Below are 12,718 nucleotides of genomic sequence, written 5' to 3'. Positions count from 1 at the left end.
AGAAATATTATAAATTTGGATAAAAATACATGGAAACTCCAACGTGTAAAAGAATAGCTAGAACATTCAAACCTGGAAATTTGCTATTTTACTAAAAATTAATTATCTTTAGTATTGTCTTAGCCCCATTGCTTTTCAACTTTTATACAACTATTTTATGCAGCATCACTTCTTAAAGATTTAAAGCTCCTTCTTAATGGTCACCTGCAAATGATGATCTTGTTTCCTATTTTCCTGAGAAAAACGAAGCTATCAACAGAAAATTTCCACAGATTTATGCTTCACATTGTCTTTCTTGCTTTTCAAATCTGGTTCAACTCATAATTAAAGCTCCAACCACAATTCCTGTGCACAAATCCCTGCCCCTTTCACTTAATCAGGGATCAGTTCAGTTTTTCTCAACTTCCTCTCATAATCATTTTTTAAAATTTATATTAGATCAAACTAAAGCCTCCATCTCTTTTTGTCAATTAAATTCACTGGAACATAATCACAGCCATTTGTTTACACATTGCCTATGGCTGCTTTTACAAACAGAGCTCAACTAGTTGCCTTAGTTGAGTCCTTGGCCTCTCAAATCTAAAATATTAATATTCATTATATCCCTTTACAGAATGTTTTCTGACCTTTGTATTAACTCATTTCCAGTGTCAAACATAATTTTATTAAAAACAAAAAAAGCTTGATCTCACTTCCTCTACTAGTCACTGTTGCCCAATTTCTCTGTTCCACTTTATAACAAAAATGTATAAAATAATCCATACTCAGTGCCTCTCCTTCCTCTTTGCTTTGATCTTAAGCCCACTCCATCAAGATTTTATCTCCATTGCTCTAGAAAGTGCTCATACATAAGTCTTCGATGACCTTGATATTGATAAGTACAATGGCCTTTTCTCAATCCTCAACTGACTTGACCGACGAGCATCATTTCACACTCTTAACTACTCCTCCCTATGCACAGTCATCACTTTGCTTCCAGGAAGCCTGGCTTTCCTATTTCATAGCCTCTTTTTTACAGTTCCACATTTTCTTCTCAACTTCTTAAGGCTGTAGTGCCCCAGGGTAGAAATCTGGCTCCTTTTCTCTTGCCTAGAAGTATGCTACTAGTAAATTCATCAATTATCACAGCTTCCCCTCTAACTGGAACATAACTCCAATCCCATAACTTGAAAGCTTTAACTTGTGCCCTCTTTTATTTCTGATTTTCACTGCTATGATTACAATTAAGATTTCAAATCTATTTACCTTTGAGATGAAAGTAAAAGTGAAAGTCACTCAGTTATGTCCAACTCTTTGCGACCCCATAGACTTCACAGTCCATGGAATTCTCCAGGCCATAATACTGGAGTGGGTATCCTTTCCTTTCTCCAGGGGATCTTCCCAACCAGGGATCAAACCCAGGCCTTCCGCATTGCAGGTGGATTCTTTACCAGCTGAGACACAAGGGAAACTATATTCCTTTGAGATACCTGGAGCAATTTCTGCTTCCTTTATATAAATTCAACTAACACATGAAGCAATTACATCTGATTTGTAGGTTTGAAATTGGGGTAAATGTTAATTATATGCTAATATAAACATTCATATTGACATAATGTGCAAAGACCAGTCATTTGGTCTGTAAAATGTTATTAATAAAAATACAGAATAAATGTGTTGTGTTTAGCTGCTCAGTTGTGTCCAAGTCTTTGTGTCCACATGGACAGAGGAGCCTGGCTCCTCTGGCTCCAGCCTGCCTGGAGATTTTCCAGGCAAGAATACTGGAGTGGGTAGTCATTCCCTTCTCCACGGGATCTTCCTATCCCAGGGATCAAACCCAGGTCTCCCACAGTGCAGATTGATTCTTTACCGTCTGAGCTACCAGGGAAACCGATAGAATAAATGGATCTTTAGAAATTATAACATTTTTGTTTTGTATGGCAATTATTTACATTTTGGTTTCCTCCACCAGCATTTATAGCTATAAATTATAAATCTAAATATATGCATGTATATACATACACTCACATATATCAAGTTTTTTAAACATGAAATCTCTTTGAAACCCCATACCAGTCAAAAATATAGATATTATTGTAATTTAAAGTTTTCAGATGAGGAAACTTATGGTTGATAACTAATTTAATATTATACAGTAAATATATGATGGTGATGGTATTCAAAACAAAACTTCAAATCAAGGTCAAGTTGACTATAAACAAAGATTATGCTCTCAAAATGCCTCTAAATCCCACTGTACAGTCTGGTTGTAGTTGAAACCATGGTTGTTGGTTATTTTTGTTTGTTTGTTTTGTCATTCTAGGTTCAGTAGTGTGCTAGATATAAGAAGTGTTTTATAATTTGTATAGGATGAATGAACCAATAAATCAATAAAACATCTTAACTTGAGGATGAGGATTAACACTCTCAGACATCATTTCTAGTCCATTAAATTAAACTAGGTTCTAAAGATAGTTAATTTACATCTTTAAATTAGGTAATTGAGTTGTCAAATCTTGTTTGATATTGGTGGAATCAGTCTAAAATTGCTTCTACTATATATGCTTGTTTTAGTTCAACAAGAAACATCTTATCAATGCTAAGGACATCTGCTGTGGTTTCACAGATGCAAAACTGCTTTAGACAAATTAATGAATTACAACATGAGTGTCAAAGTGAGGTGGGGTGAGATGGAAAGCACAACAATGTAAATGACAGCTATAATTCACATCAGAACAACACATATTCTAAATAAAAATACAAGTGACACTAACTGGAAAGGGAAGAATATAGGAAATGGAGGTAGGCATCTGGAAAAATGGGTTGTGAAAGAAGTGAAATTTAAACTAAAATTTAAAAGATGAATTCAGTAGACAAAATTATCAGCATGTACTCCAGATAAAGTAGACAATATGAGAATCTGTTCTTTTTTTTAATAAAAGCATATGAGATAAATATAATGATAAATAAGCCTGTATGGCTAAAACATAGTATTTGATGTGGTAGGGAATGGGACTGGAACCATTATTATTAGTAGTATAGAACTAGATTAATTTTTCGATTAAGTAGAATTTTCTGTTTCAATAGTAGGAGGCAGCAATAGTTGAGGCAGAAGTGATATTACCCTAACTTGTATTGTTTGAAAGTAGGAGAATGATGAATAAAAGATCCAGTGAAGAAAGAAAAGCTATCTAAAAGGCTAGAAATTGGGAGTATGAATGTTTAGATAAATGGATGGCCAAAACTTGGTGAAGGCGTAATAACACTGAGTTAATAGCACTAATAAAGTGAATTAAGAATAACAGAAGGACTGGAAGTTAAGGAGAAATACCAAGTTTGCTTTTGACTGTTTGGCTTAAAATGTTGACAAAAAATATTCTAGGGGAGACTTGAGAATTTGAGTCTGAGAAGAAAAGTCTGAAGTAGAAATAGAAAGTTGGAAGTCATAGCTATAATTGGTAATTGAAGTCCAAAGAGAAAATAGTCATACCTTTAAAAAAATAATATTTATGATATAAATCAAACCTAGAGAATTTTTACATGTGAAAGGCAAATTTTTACATGTCAAAGAAGAAAAGTGAGAATTAATTAAATATATAGGTGAAGGAACTAGAAAGCTTCATAAAACCTAAAGAAGAACAGTCCAGGGAAGTAGAGCAATAAACATTAATTTTTTGAGACATATACTTGGATATATATATATATATACATATATATATATATATGCAGAGTACATCATGAAATGCCAGTTGGATGAAGCACAAGCTGGAATCAAGATTGCTGGGAGAAATATCAGTAACCTCAGATATGCAGATGACACCACCGTTATGGCAGAAAGCAAAGAATTAAAGAGCCTCTTGATGAAAGTGAAAGAGGAGAGTGGAAAAGTTGGCTTAAAACTCAACATTCAGAAAACTAAGATCATGGCATCTGGTCCCATCATGTCATGGCAAATAGATGGAGCAACAGTCGAAACAGTGACAGACTTTATCTTTTTGGGCTCCAAAATCACTGCAGATGGTGATTGCAGCCATGAAGTTAAAAGATGCTTACTCCTTGGAAGAAATATTATGACAAAACTAGACAACATATTAAAAAACAGAGACATTACTTTGCCAATAAAGGTCCATCGATTCCAAGCTAATTTTTTCCAGTAGTCATGTATGAATGTGAGAGTTGAACTATGAAGAAAACTGAGTGCCAAAGAATTGATGCTTTTGAACTGTGGTGTTGGATAAGACTCTTGAGCATCCCTTGGACTGCAAGGAGATTAAACCAGTCAAGAAAATCAGTCCTGAATATTCATTGGAAGGACTGGTGCTAAAGCTGAAACTCCTATGCTTTGGCCACGTGATGCATAGAACTGACTCATTTGAAAAGACCCTGATGCTGGGAAAGATTGAAGGTGGGAAGAGTAGGGGACAACAGAAGACATTGTTGGATGGCATCACTGACTCGATGGATGTGAGTCTGAGTAAGCTCTGGGAGTTGGTGATGGACTGGGAAGCCTGGCATGCTTCAGTCCATGGGGTCACAAAGAGTTGGACATGACTGAGCGACTGAACTGAACTTGGATAAGGTCTGAAAACTGCACTGGGTTTCCTAATGTGATCAACTAAGGCCTTTAAAATGGGTTTCAGTGGAGCAGAGGGGACAGAGATACATGAAGTAAGGGGTTGAGACAAAAAGAGGGACAGTTTCTCATAGAAAATGCCAGCATTTTATAGGACAAAGAGCATGAAGGTAAGGGTATGACCTAATTTATTTAATCTGTACCTGAGGACAGGCACATTAACTCTTTGCTTTAAATACATTGATTTCCATGTAACCCTTTAGCTCAACTCTTTCTTTACCCTGTTTCATTTCAAAGTAAAACATCGATAGATTATTATTTCCATCTTTCTGTTCTCTCCAATCTTGAAACCCCTAGAGTATGAAGAGGACAATACATGCTACAAGGTTACCAACATGATGGCAGTGATGGGGAGAACTGAGAAGAAATAAGAGAAAATGGGTTAAAATGCTTATGAAAGATCAAACCTCACACATGATTTTGAGTATTAGGTAGGAGTCTGATGGTTAAAAATAGCAAAGGAGACAAGGGCAGCTTAGCTTTTTGTTTATTGAAATTTTCCTGCATGAGAACTTCTGTATGTATAGAATGATGATAGGGAAACAATTAAGCAGTGTTTTATATCAGATGAAATGTAAATATTGACTATTCTAACAGATTGTGAAGAACTATGAAGAGCTAACAATATGAAAAACTAAAATTTAATATTTGGCTTGGCTCTGTGAAAGCAATACTAATTATTGTAATGCTATCTATTTGAACTGCTTACCATTTATGCTTAATTACATTCAACACTGTAATGATTATGTACATAATTAAAAGTGCATCAGATTAATTTTGTTAGAAAGCTTATTTGAGTAGAACAGAAATTTTGTGCTTGGATCATCAATCTTCATAAAGTGCTTCAAATGAAGCATAGTCATTGGTTCATGCAAGATTATCATTGGTTTGAATCTTAGACTCAAGTAGAAAGATCAGTAGTATCTAAAGGAATGAAACATGCAAATCAGAACACAGATACGGAAACATGGTATCTTATCTGTATTTCTTAGTGCTATCATAAAAGAAAAGTATCTTTTTAATTAAATGAGAGGGGCTACTATATAGAAATTCAATCTAATGCAAATAATGAGGACTTCCCAACAAGGACACACTATATACTGTGACTTAAAGAAACGTTTTTGTGTTTTTTTTTTTTTTTCAAAACTGTATAGGAGAATATTATAAAATGTGAGTATATTTTATGTATAAAATACATATTAACAGTTGACAATCAGTAGATAGCCTTGAGTATATAAGCGTCTAAGTCATTATTATTTTTTAATTGGAGTATAATTACTTCATAATGCTGTGTTAGTTTCTGCTGTAAATGAGGTGAATTAGCTACATGTATACAATTATCCGCTTCCTCTTGAGCCTGCCTCCGTTCCCCTCATCCTACCCATCCAGGTCATCACAGAGCACTAAGGTGAACCCCCTCGGCTCTACAGCAGCTTCCCGCTATCTATTTTACACATAGTACTATATATATATCAATGCTACTATTATTCTTTAACTTAAAAATAGATTCAAGAAATAGACTTCTGAATTTGTATTACTAAAAAAAAGGTAAGAGGAATATAGAAGGATAGACAATTTATATTAAATCTCATATCTCTTTTACTACTCTTTTTTTCTTTTCTTCTCTGTGTGGTATCATATCACATCCACAGCCTTGGACTCTGGAGCCAAAGGACTGAAGCTCTAACCTTGGTTTAATTAATTTCAGGCTATGCTAGTATGGCAAATATGGCACCCCAGAAGGCGATAAGTGGTAAAGAATCCACCTGCTAATGCAGGAGATGCAAGAGATGAGGGTTCAATCCCTGGGTCAGGAAGCCCCTGGAGGAGGAAATGGCAACCCACTCTAGTGTTCTTGTCTGAGAAATCCCATGGACAGACAAGCCTGGTGGGCTACTTGGAGTCACATAGAGTCAGACACAACTGAGCAATAGAGCGCACAATGTGGCAAATAATACCTAATGTTCACCAATCCTGTTTCTCTCCTTCTGGACAAATAAAAAGATGAGATTTCCTAGTTGACTTGTTGTTAGGTTGGAACCATATATCTGGATTCTAGATGATGCAACATGTACAAAATTAGTTTGTGCTACTTCCTAACCTGGCCCCTAAACTATTTTGACAATCTTTTACTGTCTCTTGACTTGTCCACCCTATGGATGCAGAGAATCCAGCAGATAACTGGTAGGACCCTGGAATGGCAGAGACCCAAAACTTAAAACAGTACACATGGGAAGCATCTACTGATAACCCAAATGGATTGTGATATCAGTGAAAATTTGGATTTTTGTTGCATTAAATGTCTGAGTTAGCAGGGTTGTTACATTAATACAATGATAATGGGCAAATGACATAAGCTCTCTATACCTGTTTCTTATCTTTTACATGGGAAAATAATAGAAACTACCTCATAGGGTATTGTGAAGCTTAAATGAGGACAATTCTTAAAATATGGCCTGCCTCATAGGAACTCTTTAAATGATCATTGTTATCTTTATTATCATTTTATCACTCAAGCATAATCATCTCTTCAGTACAACAGAATACCTGTCATCAAAATTCTAGTCATAATTTCTATGTTCTTCAAAGAATGTGAAACAATGTTTCATTTTACAATAGATAGATTTTTCTCTTTTGCTCTTTTATTTTGGGTGTCACATAAAATAGTACTAGTTTTGCCCTTAAATCACTTCTGTATCTTTTGGAGATCTTTTTTTCCTTCTTTTTTTTTCTTGGAAATTCTCCTGAAATCGTTCCCTGAATGAAAAGTCTCCAACTCACAGAGAAACACTGCAGAAAACAAAAATTTTTCTATACTGCCTAATTGGTTTCTGTAAAATATGAATATTATTCTCTGAAACAATGTATATCCACATCTAATTTGCTATGTAAGCATTAACCAATCAACAATCCAGACATGCAATTTTCACCAAATACTTATGCTAGTCTGCACAGTCTATTTTTGAGCTTTTTAACATCACTGGGATTTAGATCACATTTCCACAAATGTGCACAGGTTTATGATTTTGGAAACACATACAAATAAATTTTGCTAACCTGTCTCAGAGTAAAAGCATCAGTAGAGAAAGGTTATTAGAAGTTGGTAAGCAGATGTTGGCAAGTTATTACTTTTAGAGATTTATTCCCTCATTTGTTTTGTTTATGTAAATACCTATAAACCAGAGAACCACTATGTCCAATCCTGTATGTATAGCCACCATGTCATCAATGGATTATGCTGACTGCCTTTATGAACTATAATCAAACAATTCACATTGATCATGCATTGGACTTGGTCAGATAGTTAGAACAGAGCTGGGTTCATGTGCTTCTAGGTTATATGTTCCTTCTTGAGAAAAAAAAGACAACTTCTATAAACTCTTTGAAGATACAAAAATTATAGGCATTTTTTCAACATATAAGCCATCTGAGATATTATTTATAAAATGGGGTAAAATTTCATTCTCAATTTTAATAATCAAGTTTCTTCTAGAGTTTAGCTTATACAGAAATGCATTTTAACCCACAATGATAATCATAGTAATGAGAAATAATTTATTTTCCCATGTAGTACCTTTATAAAATCAATATTTCACTCACTTTTGTACTTGGAAATTGAAAAGCTGACCTAGCTACTTATCATACCACACAGTCCCTGTTGTCAGCAGGACAAATGCCTGACATACATAGAATGGTGATAATTTGTGTCACATATTTCAACCTCTAACCTGTTTCCTTACTCTGGTAAAATGCAATTTGAACTGGTTTACTATTGTCACCTTGCTTATTTAACTTATATGCAGAGTACATCATGGGAAACGCTGGGCTGGAAGAAGCAGAAGCTGGAATCAAGATTGCCCGGTGAAATACCAATAACCTGCAGATGACACCACCCTTATGGCAGAAAGTGAAGAGGAACTAAAAAGCCTCTTGATGAAAGTGAAAGAGGAGAGTGAAAAAGTTGGCTTAAAGCTCAACATTCAGAAAACTAAGATCATGGCATCTGGTCCCATCACTTCATGGCAAATAGATGGGGAAACAGTGGAAACAGTGTCAGACTTTATTTTTTGGGGCTCCAAAATCACCTCAGATGGTGATTGCAGCCATGAAATTAAAAGACACTTACTCCTTGGAAGGAAAGTTATGATCAACCTAGATAGCATATTAAAAAGCAGAGATATTACTTTTGCCAACAAATGTCTGTCTAGTCAAGGCTATGGTTTTTCCAGTGGTCATGTATGGATGTGAGAGTTGGACTGTGAAGAAAGCTGAGCACCGAAAAATTGATGCTTTTGAACTATGATGTTGGAGAAGACCAAGGGTGTTGGGGCTCTTGAGAGTCCCTTGGACTGCAAGGAGATCCAACCAGTCCATCCTAAAGGAGACCAATCCTGGGTGTTCATTGGAAGGACTGATGCTGAAGCTGAAACTCCAGTACTCTGGCCACTTCATGCAAAGAGTTGACTCATTGGAAAAGACCCTGATGCTGGGAGGGATTGGGGGCAGGAGGAGAAGGGGACTACAGAGGATGAGATGGCTGGATGGCATCACCGACGCAATGGGCATGAGTTTGAGTAAACCCCGGGAGTTGGTGATGGACAGGGAGGCCTGGCGTACTGCGATTCATGGGGTCGCAAAGAGTCAGACACGACTGAGCAACTGAACTGAGCTGAACTGAGCTTAATAGAGATTAGGCTGCTGCTTATGACTGCTATGGTGGATTCCTTCAGAGTTCTTTGCCTAGTACAAGCTCACCATCCTGGTTTCAAGTTTTCAGTATATTCCCATATAGAAAGATATAACATTATGGCAATTCTTTTTTTTTTAATTAATTAATTTATTTATTTTAATTGGAGGCTAATTACTTTACAATATTGCAGTGGTTTTTGCCATACATTGACATGATTCAGACATGGCTGTACATGTGTTCTCCATCCTGAACCCCCTCCCATCTCCCTCCCCATCCCATCCCTCGGGGTCATCCCAGTGCACCAGCCCTGAGCACCCTGTCTCATGCATCAAACCTGGACTGGTGATCTATTTCACATATGGTAATATACATGTTTCACTGCTATTCTCTCAAATCATCCCACCCTCGCCCTCTCCCAGAGTCCAAAAGTCTCTTCTTTACATCTGTGTCTCTTTTGCTGTCTCACATATAGGGTCATCACTACTCTTTTTCTAAATTCCATATATATGTGTTAGTATACCGTATTGGTGCTTTTCTTTCTGACTTACTCCACTCTGTATAGACTCCAGTTTCATCCACCTCATTAGAACTGATTTAAATGCATTCTTTTTTAATAGCTGAGTAATATTCCATTGTGTATATGTACCACAGCTTTGTTACCCATTCGTCTGCTGATGGACATCTGGGTTGCTTCCATGTCCCAGCTATTGTAAACAGTGCTGCAATGAATATTGGGGTACATGTGTTTCTTTCAATTCTGATTTCCTCTATGTGTATACCCAGTAGTGGGATTCCTGGGTCATATGGCAGTTCTATTTCCAGTTTTTTAAGGAATCTCCACACTGTTCTCCATAGTGGCTGTACTAGTTTGCATTCCCATCAACAGTGTAAGAGGGTTCTCTTTTCTCCACACACTCTCCAGCATTTGTCATTTGTAGACTTTTTGAGAGCAGCCATTCTGACTGGTGTGAGATGGTACTTCATTGTGGTTTTGATTTGCATTTCTCTGATAATGAGTGATGTTTTGAGCATCTTTTCATGTGTTTGTTAGCCATCTGATGTCTTCTGTGGAGAAATGTCTGTTTAGTTCTTTGACCCATTTTTTGATTGGGTCATTTATTTTTGTGGTATTGAGCTGCATAAGCTGCTTGTATGGCCATTCTTTTTAAGGTTTTTTGTTCCGTATGTGTTATGGTATATTTACATGTGCCTCCCTTGTGGTTGAGTAGTAAGAATCCACCCCATGATGCAGGAAACATGGGTTCAACCGCTGGGTTAGGACGATCCCTAGAGGAGGAAATGGCCACCTGCTCCAGTATTCTTGACTGGGAAATCCCAGAAGCCTGGCTGGCTACAGTCCATGGGGTTGCAAAAGAGTCATGACTTAGCAACTAAACAACAATTTACAAACAGTAAAACTCATTCATTTTAGTGTGCAGATCTGTGAGTTTTTACAAGTGCATATAGTTCTGTAACCAATGCCATTATTAAAATATAGAACAGGACTATTATTCCCAAATATTATTCTATATTCTTCTGTAATCAGCCCATTTCTCCAATGCCAGAGTTTGGAAATAATTGATCTGTTTTCTGTCTCAAAAGTTGTGCTTTCTCCAGCATGTCATATAAATGGAATAATTCAGTCTGTAGCATCTTTACTGAGCATAATATATTTGAGATACATCATGTTATTTTATTGGTAATTCTGTCTTCTTTATTGCTGAATGAAAGTGAAAATTGCTCAGTTGTGTCTGATTCTTTGTGACCCCATGGACTATACAGTCCATAGAATTCTCCAGGTCAGAATACTGGAGTAGGGAGCCTTTCCCTTCTCCAGGGGATCTTCCTGACCCAGGGATTGAACGAGGGTATCCTACATTGCAGGCAGATTTTTCACCAGCTAAGCTACCAGGGAAGCGGTAAAGAGAATTCCATGGACTTATAGTTCATGGGGTCACTAAGAGGCGAACACGACTAAGTGACTTTCACATTCCACGGTAGGAATGTACCTTATTTTGTATATCCATTTCACATGTGATGGACGTTTGAGTTGTTTCTAGTTTTGGTTTCTTAAGAATAAAGTTGCTATAACATTTAATTTTTGTGTAAATATATATCACTTCTTTTGGTAAACTTGGTGTTGCTGGCTTATATAAAAGGATGTTTCACTTTACATAAAAAATTATCAAAATATTTTCTAACGTGGCTGCATTGCTTTGTATTCCCAAAACAAATATATGACTCTTCCAGTTACTTGGACTTCTGCTGCTGCTGCTGCTAAGTCGCTTCAGTCGTGTCCAACTCTGTGCGACCCCATAGACGGCAGCCCACCAGGCTCCCTCTGTCCATAGGATTCTCCAGGCAAGAACACTGGGGTGGGTAGCCATTGCCTTCTCCAATGCATGCATGCATGCTAAGTTGCATCAGTCATGTCCAACTCTGTGTGACCCTATGGACAGCAGCCCACAGGCTCCTCTGTCTATGGGATTCTCTAGGCTTCTACCTGGCACTTATTATCAGGTTTTTATTTTAATTTCTTTAGACACTGATAGATATGTAATAGTATTAATTGTGGTTTTAATTTGCATTTCCTAATGACTAATGATATTCAACATCTTTTCATGTGCTTATTTGCCACTCATATCTTTGGTGAATGTCTATTCATTCTTTTGCCCATATTTTATTATGTGTGTGTATATATGTATGTACACATATGCACACACACATACATACAGATGTATATTTTAGATACGAGTCCATTATGAGTCACTTGATTTGTAAATATTTTCTCCTGGTCTGTAGCTTCTCTTTTCATTCTTCCTAACGTTTTTCAAATAATAAACTTGCAAAGAAAACATTTTTAACTTTGGTGAAGTCCTATTTCTCAATATTTTCTTTTTGAATCATGCTTTCAGTGTCAAATCTTTACCTAAGTCAACCTCTCCCTTGTTGTCTTCTAAAAACTTTATAGTTTGAGATTTGTGGTCCATTTTGGATTACTTTTCACATATAGTATAAGATGTGAATCAAAGTTTTTTATGTTTTTGCTTTTATTTTTTGCATTAAATTTTGAAATGTTACTATTCTTCATTAAATTATCTTTGCACTTAAGAAATAGGTATCTGACTACATATATTTGACGACACATTTGTGGATGTATTTCTATACTCTCATGTTTCATCAATTTATATCACACTGGTTTGACATAGCAAATTTGAAGTCCTGTAGCAGAAATCCTCATACTTTATTTTTGTTTTCCAGAACTGCTTTAGGTATTCTAGGTCCTTTGCATTTCCATATAAATTTTAGAATCAGTTTTTGTGAAATCCTAGGATTTTAATCGGAATTATATTTAATCTATAGACTGGGAAAAACTGATATCCTGATTTTTTGAAGTATTCTCTAATTATTTTCTT

The 12,718-nt window shown here is 36.1% G+C and overlaps 1 protein-coding gene across 1 annotated transcript in view; it reads right to left on the bottom strand.

Annotated features, from left to right (window-relative positions):
• LRP1B (LDL receptor related protein 1B) overlaps positions 1-12,718 on the bottom strand; it is a 1,867,078-nt gene that overhangs the window by 1,150,556 nt on the left and 703,804 nt on the right. The window lies entirely within an intron of this gene.

This window comes from Dama dama, chromosome 33 (assembly GCF_033118175.1).
Source record: "Dama dama isolate Ldn47 chromosome 33, ASM3311817v1, whole genome shotgun sequence".
Classification (NCBI taxonomy): Eukaryota; Metazoa; Chordata; class Mammalia; order Artiodactyla; family Cervidae; genus Dama; species Dama dama.
This window is presented reverse-complemented; position numbering and strand designations above follow the sequence as displayed.